Raw genomic sequence first — 14,433 nt, forward strand, 5'->3', positions numbered from 1 at the left:
CATGAGCCAAAAAACAAAATAATTGCAGATAAAGAATAACACAGCGGCAAAAAAATTGAGTAATATGAACAAGCAGCAAGTAACATAAGAACTGAATAGACACTGTTGCTGCAAAGAATACAAAAGGATAAACGTGACTGCATCTGTCACGATCACATTTGGCAAAGGATTACTATGCTGCAAAAAAAAAAATTTATCAGAAGGACAAATTAAAACTTTGGCATGGCTCTGACTGTCATTAAGGAATGATAAGTCCAATTCTTGCACATAACTCCTGTGTCTTCCTCCCAGTCAAACCCTTGGTTAGAAGGTCAGCTAGATTGTCATGAGATGCCACATATTGCAACTTTACCAACCCCTTCTTCACCACATCCTTTATGAAGTGATACTTCACATCCACGCCCTTGGAATTATCGTTGACAATGTCCTTCTCTGCAAGTTTGATTGCTGCTGTATTATCAGCAAGGATGCATGGCACCATGCAAAGATCACTTGCGTCGATCTCCCTTAAAATACCACATAGCCATAGTGCCTCTTGCGTAGCGATAGCCACAGCAATGTACTCCGCCTGTTGTGTGGATGTGGCAACCACAGTTTGCTTCTTGCACCTCCACTCCACAGGTCCTCCTGCAACACACACCACCAGTCCACTGAACGATTTTCTGTCCACCTTGTTGTTGGCAGAGTCAGCATCAGAAAAAATCAATGCCTCCTTCCCACTCTTCCTGAATACTATGCAGTAGTCACGGGTGTGTTTTAGGTACTTTATCAGATATTTCACTGCTGCCATCTGCTTTCTCTTTGGGTTGGCCGAGAATTGACTGAGATAACTGACAGCGAAACTCAAGTCAGGTCTTGTCCCGTTTGCAATGTACAGCAACATTCCTATGGCTCTTCTATATTCATGACTATTGGCATCTGCGTCTGGTTCATCGTTGATAGAGAATACATTTGCACTCAGAGGACTGTGTTTTCCTCTGCATTCAGATAACCCGTGCTGCTCCAATATCTGATCTATATAAGCACACTGGTCGATGCTTATGGTATGCTCGTCCTTTCGCAATATCCTCAGTGATAAGAAATCAGATATTTCTCCCAGCTCTCGTATTTCAACTTGTTGGCTCAACTCTTTCTTAAACCAATCAATATCTTCTTTCTTTCCCCACACAGCAATGTCATCCACATATAGTCCAACATACAATTTCCTTTCTTGATGATAGAATAGGCAGGGGTCACCAACTGAGTGGTTAAACTTCATGTCTATAAAGATTTTCTTGATCTTATGGTACCATTCTTGTCCTGATTGTTTCAATCCGTAAAGGCACTTCCTCAGCTTGCACACCATCCTACTCTTGTCAACATCAAAACCCTCAGGTTGCTCCAAGTATACTTCTTCCTTGATATCACTATTGATGTAGGCAGATATTACGTCGACATGCTCACACATCAGTTCCTTCTCCACTCCCACAGCGAGCATCAACCGGATGGTTTTTCTTTTGATTACAGGCGAGTAGGTTTCCATGTAGTCAAAGCCATATCTCTGGGCAAATCCTGTGCAACCAACCTGGCTTTGTACTTTGTAGGTCTGCCACTAGCATCAGTCTTCAGTTTGAACTTCCATGTTGACCCAATGACTCTGGTTGGTGGCCTTGGTACAATCTCCCATGTATTCATCTCAGTCAGTTTCTTAATCTCTTCTCCCATAGCATATTTCCATCTTTCTGCTTGGGGACTAGCTAGGGCCTCTTTGGCACTCTTTGGTTCAGTGATAGTGGTCTCTTCATCTGGCTTGACCACTAAACACTCAGGGTCGTCTTGACATTCTTGGCACTGACATTTCTTTGGTTTAGGCACTCTCGCGGACCGCCGCAGGACTGGGACTTCTTCTTGGACTTCAGCTTCTTCATCTTCAGGCAGTACTGGAATTTCTTCAAAGGCAGGAATCTGTTCATTGTTTACGTCTCCATGCCCGTCATCTTCACTGCCTTCCTTGTCCAGACCGTCTCCCTTCTGCTCCTGTTTTTCCTCTGTTTCCTCCTCGGAGTCTGACTCACTCGAGAGTTGTAGATTGTCCATCTTCTGCTTCCCCTGATCACTGGAATCTTCTTTCTTCTTCCATGGGAAAACCTCTTCATGGAATACAACGTCCCTTCTGATTATTACCCTTCCTGTTTCTGTGTTCCAAAGCCTGTATCCATCCTTTGTATCCTCCTGATAACCGAGCATGACACACTCAACAGTCTTGCCATCAAGCTTGCTTCTGACTTCTCTCATGGCCTGAGCTCTGCATCCGAAGGGTCTCATGCGTTCATAATCACTGCTTGTGAGTTCCTTTCCTGTTGCCAGTTCCAGAGGTATCTTATAATCGATGGCACTGCTCGGTGCCCTGTTCGGTTGTAGGCAGCAGTTGACATAGCTTCAGCCCACAGTCTCTTGTCAGCTCCAGCTTCAGATAACATGGTCCTCACCATTTCCATAAGTACCCGATTTTGTCGTTCCACTCTCCCGTTCTGCTGTTTACAGTAAGGCACACTCCTTTCATGCACTATTCCGTTTGCAGCCAGATAGTTGTCCAACTGCTCTTTGCCAGAGTATTCTCCTCCGAAGTCAGATCTAATTTTCTTTAGGGTGTGGTCCGTGAGATTCTCCATCCTGGTCTTGTACTGAATGAGTCTAGACAATGCTTCATCCTTAGACTTCATTGGCATTACAGTCAGATACCTGGAGTAATCATCCGTGAACACAATAGCATAAATGGACCCACCAAATGAAGGGGTATTAAAAGGTCCCATAACATCGGTGTGCACTAAAACCAAAGGTTTAGATGCTCTTGATGTACTTGCAGGAAAAGGCCAATCAGATTCATAATGTACATCTTCCCATTCTTTCCTAGCAACAAAAATTTCAATGCCACCCTTAGATCCTTTTGATGCCAGGTCTGCATCGATACCTGAATAATACCAGAATAATGCACCCCCTTTTCCTAGCAACAAAAAGTGATCTGTTGTACAGACACCAGACTGCAGTATCTGTTGTACAGACTGTTAGGGACATACATCATCACTTCCTGAAGCACAATCTTGCATTTGGCTTGAATCACGATTACCCCAATCCCTTCCACTGAAAGTCTATGTCCATCACCTATTTTCACAGATCCCTTGCGTTGCAGGTCGATGTTCTTGAACTTCTTAATGTCACAGCACATATGATCTGATGCACCTGAGTCCAGAAACCACTTTCCCACCGATGATTTTGACATGTAGGCATGTGCATCCACTTAGGCACATAGAAGCACTGCTTCTATTTCTTCAAATTCAGCTACAGAGGCCTTGGCATCCCCTTTCTTCGTGCGTTCCTCCTTGAACTTCTTCCAGATTGGGCATTCCCTCGCCTTGTGTCCAGGCTCCTTACAGGTGTAACACTTCATTTTACTGTCACCAGAGGTGTCCTGCTTCTGAGGCTGCTGATTCTGCTTCTGCTTAGAATGCTGTTTCGCTGTTGCTTTCAATGCCACAGGTTCTTCTTTTCTTGATGTCACTCTGTTGTGCAATGATAGTCGCCTTTCTTCCATCACAAGTTTGCTCTTCACATTTCTTGATGTGAGCTTATCCAGATCACCCTCGAAGGATCTTACAAAAGCATCATACTCCTTGAGTGGTAGCCCAAGTAGCAAGAAAGCAGCAAAGCAAGTGTCACTTATTGGAATGCTGCCCATTCTCACCTTCTGAATCAACTCATGCATCTTGGAAATGTAATCTGCCATTGGCATTGATGGCACTTTATCCAACCTAGCCATTTCCTTGAAAAACAACATGGTGTGAATAATCCCAAATTCACCATACATTTCCTTGAGTGTGTCCCACACTTTCTTTGCAAATTTAAACTCACCAACATCGTAGAGAGTGGAGCTGTGCAGCGCCTCGATAATGACTCCCGAGCTCGGCGATTGACTCTGGCTTGTTCTTGGTTGAGCTCTGCCAAGGCCTCTTCTTCATTCCCATTATCGTGAATGTGATACCCAAACCCAGGGTCAATGGCATTCCAACAGTTCTTGTCAATCAGTCTTGCTTCGATCCTCTTCGACCACGGGTAATAGTTAGCCCGTCACACTGTAGAAGAATCTTCTTGGAGGTCTCTTCCCTTTCTTCATAATCGGCCATCTTCTTACTTGTTGATGGAACAGTCTCAAGGGAAGCTTAGGCTAGCACTTTCTTATATCTAGACGATATCACACTTTTCAATCAATCCCAATGTGTTCTGGGCCCATAACCTGTTGACCTTACTAATTTCTAGATCCTCTAGGATTAGTTTCACTTATTAACAGAGTTCCAGGAAGGAGCTGATTGAGACACTTGTGTTATCGTCGGTAGATTTTTATTTAGACTGAAAAGAAGCGGGAACAGCGAAGACACGGTTTGTTTACATGCAGGTGGCACCATGACTGGCCAAAGAGAAAACTAAATCCAAAAGACAAATCGACATAAGCGACGATTGCAATGCCACTAACACAACACGAACAATATAAATCATAATATGCTAACAAGTGATTCAGCAACAGCTACGGTCATGAAATGGAGTGATTCACACCCCCTATCAATGGAAAACATAACTAGAGGAAATACTGTTTCACAAATAATTCTATACCAATCAATACTAGTGAATATCACCCTAGTCATCAAACAAAGTAATGAAGTTATAATTCTTTTAGACCACAATATATGTCCTACGGTATGTAAGAGTAAAAACACCACTTCCCAAAATATTCGTCCTCTCAGGACGAAACTCGAGAATCCTGTTGAAAGAAACATATCATTATATTAAAACCTGAAATGGCGTTCATTACATACAGAAAAATGTCTAATGGAGCATTAAATGGGAAAATTCATTATGTAGACATCGATCAGTTTCACTGCTTTCCAACCGGGGGTTTTCCCTCTAAAGTCTGGAAAAGATCTAAATGTCACTGGGCGATCTTACTTACTTTTTTCTATGGCCATGAATAATGTATCTTCACAGTGGCAGTTTCTTTAAACACTACACCAGGCTAAAAGCACATATCAGCCACTCCAGATCGAGGCAGTCTCCCTGTGAGAGTCACTGTTCCTCTCGTAAATATCCCACGGGAGATCGCACACAGCCCAGCACATACCCCAGTCTTCCCTTCCGTGGACGGCTACCCGGAATGCCTTTTTGTTCCTCTTGAGCACAAGGAAAGGTTCTCTGTAGGGCCTGGTTAAGGGTGGCCGCACGGCGTCGCCCTTGACGAAGACGTGGGTGGCGGAGGACAGACCAGGAGGCATGAAGGGGGACATCCTGTTGGTGTATGTCCTCTGGCAGGGGTGAACTTCCCAACCCTGTTGCAGAGCCTCTGCATTGCTATGTCGTCCCTGCCCTCTGCGATGAGCTCCCCGGGACTACCAGGGTCTCCCCGTAGACTTTTTCTGATGAGGATGGGTCGCTGTTGGCTCTGGGAGCAGTTCTCAACCTGAGGAGGACCCAGGGCAGCTGGTACTTCCAACTCTCGGCGGTGCAATAAGCCATGAGGGACGTCTTCAGGGACCTGTGGAACCTTTCCACCATTCCGTTGGCTGCAGGGTTGTAGGCGGTGGCGCTGTGGTGAGTGGTCCCCAGGGCAGTCCACAGATCGGACAGGAAAGCGGGACCTCTGTCTGTAGTTATATGGTCTGGAACACCGAACCGGCTGATCCAGCTGGAGAGGACGGCTTCTGCGCTCGCACTGGAGGTGGCTTCTTCCATGGGCGTAGCTTTGGGCCACCTGGTGGAGCAGTCGACAACTGTTAGAAGGTATCTTGCTCCTCCTGATGGGGGAAGAGGACCCACCACGTCAACGTGGATGTGCCTGAAACGTCTCCTCGGCTGGGGAAAATCGCCCACCCCAGACTCAGTGTACCGCCCTACTTTGCACACTGCAAAGTACCAGTTTCCAAGTAGGCCTATGTGAGTCAGAGGAGCTTACAAACCATGGTATCTCTAGTAGAATGCCTTGATTTTGTCTTATCTGTCACCAGGATGATACGACTGTCCTCTCATATCTTAAGTATCATTTCATACAACGTCAAGGATTATTTTGGGAAATTAAAATTACACTCTAATTATGGTTCTATTCTATACATTGAAAAATTCGTATATTTCAAACCCTTTTTATGAATACATTCAGCAAATCGAATCAACGCTGTCTTTTCTTTATTAGATACATCAGAAGTGCAATTAAAACAGAGGAATGCCCGTTTTCTTCTTCTTCTTTTAACGGTGCTCCACTTTCCGGATACTTGATGCAATGATCAGCTCTTCTGTATTTCCGGGCTAAGACTATGGACACGAATCTTTTCTTTCTTGACTTTATTCATAAGTTTTCGAAGGACTGGCACTGATGCCAATCTTTTCATCCAGAAATGGAAATTCCAGATTCAGGTAGCAAAAATAACATGTTTTCCAGTATTCCACAAAAAACAGGACAGAAATGGGCTGTTGCTTTGTTCAGTCTAGATTACAGTGCGAAACGTTTGTAAAGTTTCTAGTGATTCTTCTCAATCCCATTGTGCCCTAGTGATGTTTTTCTACGTCATCAGAATAAAAAATAAATATTAGAAATAATATGCAATATTTAAAATGTGAGGTTCTTATTATTTTGCTGATATCACTATATCACTAAAGGGGAAATTACGGAGCTGTAGGAACAGTATTGTATTGGTAATAAGAGCCAAAGTTTGTGATATTTTTTATTCTTTAATGACCAGGCGCCCCGCCCGGGCAAAGGTTTGAGCTGCTGTGGCTACGGCCCTGCGTGTGCTGCAAATTTTGTCAAACCGGACTCACTGAAAATGTGCTTATTTTCTATGGATTAATTCATGTGTCATATTCCGCTAAATTTTCAGAGCACATAAATTTTTCAGTTCATTAATAATGTTGATTTACTGATCATGGTAAATTAGGTGTCATGACGTTTTGTAAAATGTTTTGAAATTCAAATTCTTTTCATGATCGAATGAAGGTATTCGGGCAATATCAGAAGGGACAGCCCAACTATCAAATCTTAAAAAATCTGTAGTTTTCTGTCGAACTATTAACATAATATAGCTGATCTATAAAAAAAAATGTTTGATGGTTTTCAGAGTTTCTCCAAAATGCCAAAATTTCTTGAATTTTTTTGGATTGTGGAGACGTCTTCTTTACCCATTAATTACGATCATGTATCGCATCTATCAACGCAGCAAGAATCTCATGTATATATTTATATGTAGAATTTCCTGGCCTTTTCACCAATATATGTTTCATTATCACTGTGTGTACATTATGTCTCTAGTTATTGTTATTTGATTGACTCTTAACAAACACAAATTGCTCTCACTCAGCGTGCAGGTCATGGCGACCAGGCACCTTGTTTCCGTCCGCACGCTGCTATGTACACCTTTGCCGGTTTGCCCAGGTAATAAATCAATCAGTACCCAGTTCTGTCTTCTTTGACCTCACAACTGGTGACCCGAGGAGCGACGGTAAACACAGCAGTTTTGGCTTCGCCATTAACGGACTCACTATGGCCGCTTTACCTTCAGAGAGCCTTTAACGGAACCATACGGCAACAAAGTCTAAACCTATGAAAGCTCCTTCCTCGGAGAACACCCTCGCACTAACGGACTAGTTACGGTGTACCTTCTTCAGGTACGTTCTGGAGTTCTCGAACGGTTTGGCCCTACCATTTACAATTCACGTCGACCATATTCAGAAGTCATTAACGGAACCACACGGCATATAGTTTTGACTTCTGACGAGCCCCAAACACCATTAATGGACTAAATATGGTGCTTATTTCGCGTTTTGATGTGAGGCAAAATGTCAGACATTGAGGTAGAAAATCGTTCCGAGGACACACAGATCCTCTGCATCCCCCTCTCGCCTTTGAAGGCATCAATAAGCCAGGCAATGAAACTGCCACCATTCTTGCAGCAAAATACCGCATCCTGGTTCCTGCAGGCAGACGTCCATTTCCGGGTAGCTAAAATCACGGACGAGGAAACCAAAGCGGACGTCACCATGACAACGCTGCCGGAGGAGGTCTTCAACCAAATCCCCCCATGGTTGGACTCGCAACCGGGCAAAGTCAAGTACGAAGACCTACGAAAGAAACTTATTGACACATACTCCATGCCTGTCCCAGAGAGAGCCCAAAGCGCCCTTGACCTGATGAACCAGCCCCTGGGGGACATATCACCCAGGGACGAGCTATGAGGTCTCCTGATGCTGCCTGGCTTCAACTCAGACAGACAGAGGAGGGAGATCAGCTTGCTGCAGGAAATTTTCTTGTGATGCCTTCCGCAGGAGGTGAGGGCACAAATCATGGAAGCAGACACGCTCTCAATGGACGAAATGGTGAATGTCGCACACAAACTCCATGAGGCCACCAAGGCCTCCAAACATGCTGCAACACCTGCAGCCTGGTAGCAGAAGAAGCCAAAGAGGGGGACACGAGCTTGGTATACAGGAAGAAGGTTCCGCTGCAGCAGCAGAAGACGAGGACAAATCCAGCCTGGTGTTACTTCCATCGAGGGTTTGGAAGCGATGCCAGAATTTGCAGAGCCCCCTGTTCCTTCACAAAAAACTAGGAAGGCTGCCACCCATAACAGCAGTGGCCACAAACCTTAGAGAACCCCAGCCAGTAGGATTCTTCATCCATGACGCCATATTGGGACGACAGATGCTGACAGAGACAGGGGCAATGCAGTCGGTATTTCTGCCATCGAGTGAGGACCGCGACTGCACGTCTGGCACTGCAGACACACTAGTGGCCACAAATGGAAGTCCCATCTGCTGCTACGGAACCCGGACCCGCAGAATACCCATCCTGGGCCATAAATATAAATGGCCCTTTGTCATCGTGGATGTCAAGTTTCCCTTACTGAGCGCCGATTTCCTTGCACGTCACAGACTGCTGGTAAACGTTGGCCGGAAATGCCTGCTGGATACCAGAACCTGCTGCTCCCAACCGCTCTCCACCGGACCGGGAATGCCCACCGTATGCTCCATCTCATCAAACAAATACAGCGCCCTCCTGCACAAAATCCCAGATGTCTTCAAGCCAGAACTGCATCAGGTGCCAGGTATCTAGGCCAAGCACAGCATCCATCACCACATCACCACCACAGGCCCGCTGACACATACCAAGTTCCGCTGCTTGCCACCCGAGAAACTCCAGGATGCTAAACAAGCGTTCACCAAGATGGAAAGGATGGGTATCTGCAAAAAGGCGTCGAGTCCATGGGTGTCCCCCCCTCCACATGTGAAGAAACCAGACGGTTTCTGGAGGCCCTGTGGGGACTATCGTCGGCTGAACTTAGTGACAACACCGGACCACTATCCCCTGCCAAACACGCAGGCCACGGGGCCAAGATATTCACAAAAATGGATTTGCTCAAGTCCTATTTTCAGGTACCAGTACATCCCGACGATGTTCCAAAGACAGCCATCATCACACCGTTCGGGACATATACCTTCTCCTACTCCACCTTTGGCCTCAGGAACACTGGGGTCACATTCCAGCGCCTTATGGACAGCATCTTGGGGAACCTACCTTTCTGCGTCTGTTACGCGGATGACATCCTGATCTTCTCCAGGTCCCCGGAGGAACACCTGGGTCACGTCCAGGCTGTGCTGAAAAGCCTTCGGGAGAATGGATTGGTCGTCAGATTCGACAAATGTACCTTTGGAGTGGAGAAGGTAGACTTCCTGGGACACGAGGTCTCTCCGACAGGTGTCCGCCTCATGGCCTCCAAGGTGAATGCAGTGAAGGATTTTCCAACACCAAAAACCATAAAGTCCCTGCAGGTGTTCCTCGGCATGGTCAACTACTACCGACGATTCATGCCGGACATCGCCCGCATCATGTATCCACTAACCAGAGTGCTGAAGTGGAAGCCGAAAGCACTGACTTGGGAAGCCCCGCAGCAACAGGCGTTCAAACAGACGAAGGCAGCCCTCACCAAAGCCACCACCTTAACATATCAAGACCCCATTGCCCCCCTGAGACTTACCACTGACACCAGCAACGTCGCCTGCAGAGCCGTGCTGGAGCAGATAGTAGACGGTTCCCCCTGCCTGCTTGCCTTTTTTAGCTGCAAGTTAAAGCCACCAGAGATCCGCTACAGTGCATTCGACAGGGAACTACTGGCAATCTACCAAGCCGTGCGGCACTTCAAGTACCTCTTGGATGGCAGCCCTTTCACCATCCTGACAGACCACAAGCCATTGGTACATATGTTCACGAGGGCGAGAGACGCATGGTCGGCAAGACAGCAACGGCACCTAGCTGCTATCTCCAAATTCGGCTGCACCATCATTTATGTCCCAGGCAAGAAGAACCCAGTAGCCGACGCCCTATCAAGAATTGAAATAAATTCAGTCCACCTGGGCATAGACTATGAAAACCTGGTAAAGGAACAGGCCGCAGACCTGGAAACGGCAGCTTACTGCATGGCACTTACCGCACTAAAGTGGGAAGACATGCCAATGGGTGAATCCAGATCGACACTTCTCTGCGACATCAACACAGGCTGTCCACATGCCCTGATACCTGCATCACGAAGAAAGCAGGACGAACAACAATGTGCCTGATGACAGAGAAATTCGTGTGGCACAGGATCAGGAAGGACGTATGAGAATGGGTGAAGAACTGCATACTGTGCTACAGGCCTGTACCGGAGGGAGGGGCCTCAAATGACCCCCCAAAAATTTCTGGAAGTCTATATTTTCTGTGACTATCCCTTTCATTGAACTGTACTTATAAAGTAATAAATAACAATCTTTTGTTTTTTTGGCAAGTCTTCTTTTACAGATTTTGTTATTAAACATTAACATCATTCTTTAATAGTAGGAAATACAAGAGTGATCATAGGAATATGATAAAGGCCACCATATTTGTAAATTTTAGTAGAGAAACGATAATTTTAAAGCTGTGGTACGATAATCGGGTCAGAGAAATTTGACGACACTGCAGCAAGGCTGCCGAAACATGGAATTTTCAAGTATTTCATCTTGTATATACCTATATATGCAATGACATAATAGAAGAAAAGGTCCAATTTTGGGAAAAACGACACCTCCCCCATAAAAAAACTCTGGGTACAGGCCTGTGCCAGACAAGTAAGATCACCCAGCACACGGAATCAGGCATCGGAGACTTCTCTCAACCACGTCAGCATTTTGGGCACATCCATGTAGACCTCTGCCGCAATCAGGAGGTGCCAGATACCTCCTGACAATCATGGACTGTTCCACAAGATGGCCGGAAGCAACCCCAATTGTAGAAGCATCAACAAGTGCCTGCACGGAAGCCCTACTATCAAGTTGCCCTGGCATGCCTCATGGGGACAACACTATACAGTACGACGGCATACAACCCTGCGGCCAATGGTATGGTGGCAAGAACCCACTGTTCATTGAAAGCAGTCTGATGGCACGTTGTTCTGACGAAAATTGGAAGGTGCAGCTGCCCTGGGTCCTGCTGGGTCTCCGCACCGTACCAAGGGCAAACGGCGAGGAATCTCCTGCAGAGAAAGTCTACGGCGAAGCACTGGCGGTACCTGGAGAATTCTTACCCACGGAGCCAGATGACCCGGATACGCCCCTTCCAAGGCTAAGAGAAATTGCAAAGAAGTTCGCTCCCTGCTGAAAGACTTTCGTGGACAGGACCCACAACTTCAGCCCAGAAGGCCTGAAAACCTGTGCACATGTCCTCATGAGGAGCGACGCGCCCCGCCCACCCTTGACCAGACCATACAGAGGACCATACCGAGTCATCAGTAGAACATCCAAGGCCTACCTCGTCAACACCCATGGGTGGGAAGACTGGATATCTCTCGACAGGTTAAAGCCAGCTTTCCTAGTGGACAGCGTAACCCAGAAGGAAACTGGCAGATGTCCCAGATTTCCCCCACAAAACAAGACCTCGGATGAAATGATCGGCATCCAGAAACGAAGTCGAGGACATCCCAAGGGCAGCAATAAGGATGTCATCTGCCCGGCAAAACTGCCGGACGATTCAGCAGTCAAAGCCGCCCCACAACCACAGATATCAAGAACTCGGGGTCGGCTCCTGCACCCAAGAAGACACCGTGATTAACATTCAACAGATCTTCCAATCATTATTTCATTATAACTGTCGGGCGGGGGGGCGAGTACTTGTAAAGGCATCTTCTTTATCCATTAGTTACGATCATGTATCGCATCTATCAATGCAGCAAGAATCTCATATGTATATATATTTGTATGAAGGATTTCCTGGCCAATATATATTTTATCACTGTATGTAAATTATGTCTCTAGTTATTGTTATTTGACTGACTGTTAACAAACACAAATTGCTCTCACTCAGCGTGTGGGTCACGACGATTGGGGGTCTGGCACCTTGTTTCCTTCCACATGCTGCTATGTATACCTTTGCCCAGGTAATAAATCAATCAGTAACCAGTTCTGTCTTCTTTGACCTCACAGATGTGTAAATGTTCAGGGAGTTCTTTGGACCTTGCAGGTGGGTAGCCTATCGTAAGTTGACAAGTCACTTAATGTAAAATAGGTATAATAACGTATGATTTGTGAGAGAGGTGTGAAATAATGAGCAGGAAGACAAGTACTGCTAGTTTATTGATGAAGTGATCCACTTATAAAGCAGCGTGCAGACGTCTGTGTACTTTGCAGAGACTGCGGGTATCAAGATTTACAGGTGACCTGAGGCCAAACTATTTCTCTACAAAAAACAGGACAGGTACATAGAGAAAACATAATGATTAATAACGTGTGATGTGTTACAAAAATACTCTGTTACATGTACATAATGCATGGTCACTTGAACAGACAATAAAATATACAGCTCACAATTATGGTAATAATATGTGTTAGGTCGACCCCAGATCAAATGTGAAGGCACTGCAGAAAACGGGATGTTCATTACAGAGAACGCGTTTGAGCGGGGACTTTCGTCGGTTAGACCTGCTACCCTGAATTGCTCCTCAACCCTGTAGAACCAGGACACTGCATTTTGATTGGTGAATGGCGGCAGCCTTATACTGAGGGCAGCCTTTGGTTGGTCCGTCAGGGGGTGGTCATCGCGCAGGGTGCAGGTACCGGTGTGGAGGAGTGCATGGGAGTGGGTTGCGCAAGGGAGGCGTCTGCCTCCGACAAGTTCACGGTAATTTGTATGTGGCTGGGAATGTCTGCGTCCATGCTCATTCCGTGCTCTCACTTGGAGTGTGAGGGAACACTCACGTGAATACATGCTTGGGAGCGTGCCGTGTGGGTCCGCTAATGATGCTGGTGACCTGCCAACGAAGTTCGGTAATGCCCGAACACTTTGTTAGAGCGCCGTAACTAGTCCGTTAGGGGAATGGGTTGGGTTCATTGGGGCAAGACTTAGTCGCCGTTTGGGTCCGTTAATGGCTTCCGGGAACCACTGCGGGGGTCACCACTGTGAGAAAGGTGCGAAATAATGAGCAGGAAGACAAGTACTGCTAGTTTATTGATTGTTGTTGTTGTTTCAGACTTAGCTGGCCTTGTGCCAGCACGGGCTCCTGCTCCTAGAGCAGCCCGTAACTCTATGTTGATGATGAGTCTGTGAGGTGTAGTTTATTGATGTTGTTGTTTGAGATTTAGCTGGCCTTGTGCCAGCACGGGCTCTTGCTCCTAGAGCAGCCCGTAACAGTTTATTGATGTTGTTGTTTTAGATTTAGCTGGCCTTGTGCCAGCACGGGCTCTTGCTCCTAGAGCAGCCCGTAAGTTTATTGATGAAGCTACCTGCTTATAAAGCGGCGTGCGGACGTCTGCGTACTTCGCGGAGACCGCGTGTACAAAGACTTAGGTGACCCGAGGTCAAACTATTACTCCACAAAAAACATGACTGGTACATACAGGAAACATAATGATTAACAATGTCTGATGTGTTACAAAAATACTCCGTCACATGTACATAATGCATGGTCACTTGAACAGACAATAAAATATACAATTCACAATTATGGTCATAATATTTGTTCGGTCGACCCCAGGTCGAATGTAAAGGCACCGCAGAAAACGGGATTTTCATTACAGAGAACGCGTTTCAGCGGGACTTTACAAATTCTTTGAAGTTACGTTATCGCCATACTGATAAATATAATATTCTGATATAATAAAGAAGACATATACATGTACAGCATTTGTCTTACATTCTGAATCCAAAGGATTCAGACATTAAGATGTAAGTGAGGGAAATTGTTAAAGGATGTTCCTGACATATTTTTTTTTATGTGAGTGCTTTTAAACTGACGATGAAGGGATGGAAAGTTGGAATACCATCCGGGTTCATGTGCATTTCTCTATATGCAAAAACATATGTGCGTGCAAGAAAAGAAAAAAAGATTGAGATTTCTATTGTTCACACATATGGAC

Source organism: Macrobrachium rosenbergii, chromosome 9 (genome assembly GCF_040412425.1).
Source record: "Macrobrachium rosenbergii isolate ZJJX-2024 chromosome 9, ASM4041242v1, whole genome shotgun sequence".
NCBI classification, from domain to species: Eukaryota; Metazoa; Arthropoda; class Malacostraca; order Decapoda; family Palaemonidae; genus Macrobrachium; species Macrobrachium rosenbergii.